Raw genomic sequence first — 5252 nt, 5'->3', positions numbered from 1 at the left:
AAAGGATATTTTCGCCCTTATACTAATTAAAATTAGTTGCCTAATACGCCGGTTGCGTCCCTATTATCTCGGCACAAAATTGATCACCTCCAATCCAGCCATGCAACAGCCGGCCGGAGCCATCTTCGCACCAACGGCAATCCTCGCGTCGCGTCCAAGAAGCCCATGGCCGAAGCTCACCACACGGGGCTCCAACCTCCATGTCCCTGATGTGCTTGCTCTTCAGGTCATTTGCGCAGCACCACATAGGAGTGCATGGCGCGCCGGCGGTGAGTTCTCGCCGGACAGTCTGCCCGCGCATAGGCTCGCTGCTCGTCTTGTACTTCATGGCCATCTCTTTCCGGGGTCCCGACCTCCACGTCGCACAACTCACCTTACAGGTTCTCGGCGGCAAGGGACGAGGCGCCCAGCAGAATCAATCTGATCTTCACCGCTGTCGAGCATGTCCACCGTCCAGGCCGTTAAACTATGAATAAATCCCAGCATGTCCGCCGGTCATGGCCGCCGCCACAACCCAATGTCCATCGCCAATACTTAGTTGCACGAAGCTGCAGCACGATGCCGCACTGTCACTGTTCTTCGTCATCCTTGCCATCTTCCTAGCGGTACATGTCCTCGGCCTACATGCGTCGCCGGCGGCAAGATGGATGTTACAGGCCAAAGGCCATGAACTCGTGGATCATGGTTGCGTTCACGGTGTTGTCCACGTTCTTGAGCAGCGGGTATATATGAACGTCACTGGACATCCCGTTGCAGCTGCTGCTCGTGCTGCCCAGGATCTGGATGCGGGTCGTTATGCCCCCATTACTGGCCGCATGTGGGAGGAAGTAATACGTGTGAGATGGGATAAGGAGTACAGGGAATATATACATATTTTTCTTAATGCCCATCATGTCCTTAATTATGAAGGGGTATAGATTAATCTTGACCGTCGATGTGTTTAGGGGGTTGTACCGAAGTAGAAGTGTCCAGAATATGAGGGCTTCACTGTCGGCTACTCTAACTATTGTGTGTGGCAGGTAAATGTTTCTGCACAAGCTGCTACTTGATTATGATTTAACATAAAAAATCAACAATACTGCAAGCTATGCATGAGGATAAGGTATATGTTTGACACGTTTAGTATAGAGCTACTAGAATAATTAAGCCCCCATTGCAACACACGGGCGGTTACCTAGTAGAAAGAAACAAATTCAACAAAGCAAAAGGGTTTAGGGACAGCTTTTCACTAAGACAACTGAGTGCACATAATTCTTCAAACACAACATGTTTCAACTCAAACACAATTGGGACTACCGCGGATATCTAGAAGACAATATGCACTCCTCTTCCATACTGTATTGCCTGGTCAATCCCTCTGTGCTTCTTTCATCTCTGGTTAGCAGAGAACTCCTGTCAATACCATTTGCTTCAAATTCCCCAACCACCGCCATGACATGTTCATCGGGTGATTGAACGCCTTCCAATCTCAGCTCCACTTGTCTCATGGTTGGACGTTCCTCTCCTCGCAATTTTACACACGCTACTGCAATTGTAGCAATTTCTTCAATTGTGTTGCCACTCTCATTCAGAACTTGTGGATCCAATATCTGTGACAAATTGCCTTCTGCAAACAAGGTAACGAAATGTGCCACAAGACCATCTTCAGAAGCCATATAGGAAAATGGTTTCTTTCTGGTCATCAATTCTATGAGCATAACACCGAAGCTGTAAATATCACTTTTCTCTGTGAGACGCCCAGTGTAGAAGTACATGGGGTCTAGATATCCTAGTGTACCCTGCACCATAGTTGTTAAACCTGATTTATCCAATGGAATGTATCTTGAAGCTCCAAAGTCTGCTACCTTTGCTATTAGGGTATCATCCAAAAGTATGTTAGAGGACTTGATATCTCTATGGATGATAGGTATTAAAGCCATGGAGTGAAGATAGGCTAATGATTTGGCAGTTTCAATTGCTATCCTTAGCCTATCATCCCATGACAATGACCTTGGTCCTTCGATGTGAAGATGATCGTAAAGTGTTCCATTGGATATGAACTCATAGACCAACATTGGAACTTCCGTTTCAAGGCAACAACCATAGAGTTTTACTACATTCCTATGATTAATCTGTGATAGGATAGCAACCTCATTAATAAACTCGTCGATCTCTTTTTGAACCACCATCTTTGGTTTCTTGATGGCTACGACATGGAGGTCTGATAAGATCCCTTTGTACACAGTACCATGCCCACCACCGCCAAGCTCACGAGCTTTATCAAAATTGTTTGTTGCCTTCTCTAGCTCTTCCAAGGTTATGATCATTTTTTCCGCAATATCAGCTCTCTGAGATACCAATTGTTGCAATAATTGACCACGGTTTTGCTCGAAAAACTTTCGTTTTAACTTTTGTGTCCTTTGGTGCTTAACTTTATCGAAAATGACGTATGCAAAGAGAACCAAAAGTATGAGGCCCGCACCACTGGCAACTCCAAGGATGATGCTTATACCTGAAAGCACGATATATTGTCATTCATTTTATCAATCAGTCTATGCATAGTATGTTTGTAGCTGTGCTCGTCCATATTTTTATTAGATATTGTAATTTTAGTTAAAGAAGAACCAGTGGTAAAAGTTCTGTTTTGAAAGTTTTAAACTATCAACTTTAGGAAGCAATGGATTAATATGTAGAGTGAGGCATAACATTGCATGTATTCAAACATAAGAATTAATCACCATTGTTTAGTGGTTTGTCCAAGAATTGGTCGTCGGATTGATGGCTCGATGTACTGTTTCATTTTTTAGGAATTTACAAGGCATGCCTCGTTGACTAGCATCTAATTTAAATATGTATAATAGAATAAATGAATACAAAATTGTCATATGTTGGAAATGTTCTCTCATAGGTCTGCGGATGATGCTATTTTCATCTGTCCAAAATAGATAAGTCGTTTTCATATCATTACCCAAAGCTAGAAAAAAATGGTGAAGTTTCTTAATTGCCATCAACGTATGGGTGAGTAGTGCCCTCGATCTTCACTTTACTAAGAAAAGAGATATGATCGATGAACAAAATATTGGCAGCACATCACTACACGAGAACAATTGAATTGAAGTCAAATAACAATCAGAATACCAGAGACTGGTAGGAGAAGCCGTGACAAATTAAAGTTGCAGCTATGTGTTGCTCACCTTGTAAGTATTTGGCGCGTCCACCTGTGGCCAAAATCACAAAAGAAAATGTTGAGTTTAGCTAATTATCATGTGTACATTTATACGACTTAGAGGAAGAATTAATGTAAACAAAAAGGAATACATATGCGTAACAGATATTGCAATATTGCATGCGTCGGACCTTTGCATCCGTTGTGGACGTAGGGGTTGCCATGGTAGTCGTTGTCGCAGTGACAAGAATAGCCTCTCTTCCTGGATTTGCAATGGCTGTGCTTGCTCTTGCAAAGGTCGGTCGATACCTCTTGGGAGCAATCGGGATGAGAGCTCACGTTGGTTGATGAGCCATGATTATGCAAGACCTCCCACCGGAGAAGAATGGGAACCTCTGCCCACGTGGTGTTCAGACCCTTCTGCATGATACGGTGGCCATGCTGATCAAACCAACCCTCCTCTGCAATGAACACGTACCCGGGAAACAGTTCCAAATCCTTAGGGTCGTTTGTCTCAAACCATTTGAAATGCAATTTGCTGGGCATTCCGTCCGTGGACTCAGAAATGTGTGTCTGGCAGCAGCCATTGAAGCGGCAGTACTTGCCGCCACTGCTTCCACCAAGGCCGGTGCTGGTACTGGTGTCGTTGCTGTTGGAGCATAAGGAGGCGCATCCGCCGATGATGCCTGGGTGCCTGAACAACGTGGCTTGTGCGTTGCACCCTGTGACAACGAGTTCATTTCTAGTGGACAGTGAGAAGGGTGCTTCTCCCGGAAAAAAGAATGTGAAATCTTTGGTTGATCCCAAATATTCAGGGAATACCCAAATCCTCTCGGTATTGGACATAACGGTTATAAGGGCATCCCTTCTGACAACATGCACCATGGAGTTGTCAAGGGAGATATGAGTGACCTGAAAGTCGCTGCTGCCTAGGAGTAGCCGCGGGGGGTTAACGCTTGTGTCGCAGGTGAGGTTGAATCCCGGCTGCAGGTAGCAGCTGGTGGATGGGCCTATGCCGAATGGATACGGCACCTCCACGTTTCCACAATATGTCATGCAGCTACCTGCCATTCCAAAGAGTGGCAGCAACATCAACTTTTACAGAAATAAAAAATAATCAGTTGACAGCCTAGTTTTGTAGGGGAACTGACAACCTAGCTAGTTTCGTCATCCACTTCAATCGTTGGAAACAGACCTTTCATTTTTTTTCCTTGTGCATTCTAGCATGTCAAATCTTTCACGACTTGATTTGATGGCTATATATCCTACATCTAAAACATAATTCATGTAGGGGCAGGAGGAAGAATTTCACAACACAGTATCAGTTAGAGACCCTCAGTATCTTCTATATCTAAATAGCTAGCCCACACTAACCTATTTCTCTCAACATTCAAGCGTGACACCTCATCAAGTAACATGCATTAGACAAGGCTCCAACTCAACATTTGAGTCATGGAAAAAGATTCATCTCAACATGCAAACATGCATGATATATTTAATAAATATCTTTGAAAAATACAATAATCAAACAAAATAACCCATATATATATTTAGTTTTTAGCTCTCATGTTATTTCTTCAATCCATAAAATCAATATCTTTGAAATATATTGCAAATATTCCTGCAATAACGTGCGGGGCATCATCTAGTTATTTATGTTAATCCACTCAAAAGATAAAAGAAGCACGGGGCTTGCCTTAGCGTACCCCATTTTAAAACTATTTACGGATCTTGATGCATATTACGGGTTAAGATCAGTGCTAACCCGGAAGTCATAAACGGTGGTTGGTCAATTCATATTATTTTCTATGATATCTACTCTATCTTCTGCTCTGATAGGAACTTGAGCTCGCCGGTGATGATCTCATGGGACATGTACCGCTCCTCTTCATCGGCAAGCTTCTGCATGGCTTCACCCTATCCAAGATTCCTCCTCGCCCATTTGTTTGTTGTAGTTGATATAACAAGAGACTAGGGGTATCTTGCGGTTAGTACTCAGAAAATAAAGTTAGGGGGTGTGTGTATAGGGTTCTTGTGCGAAAGTCGGCATACACCGAGACAAAGTGAACACGTTGGTGTTTTGTGAATAGATTTGGCTGCATCGTGG

The sequence above is a fragment of the Triticum dicoccoides genome, chromosome 6B, assembly GCF_002162155.2.
Source record: "Triticum dicoccoides isolate Atlit2015 ecotype Zavitan chromosome 6B, WEW_v2.0, whole genome shotgun sequence".
NCBI classification, from domain to species: Eukaryota; Viridiplantae; Streptophyta; class Magnoliopsida; order Poales; family Poaceae; genus Triticum; species Triticum dicoccoides.
Note: the sequence above shows the minus strand (reverse complement) of the source record.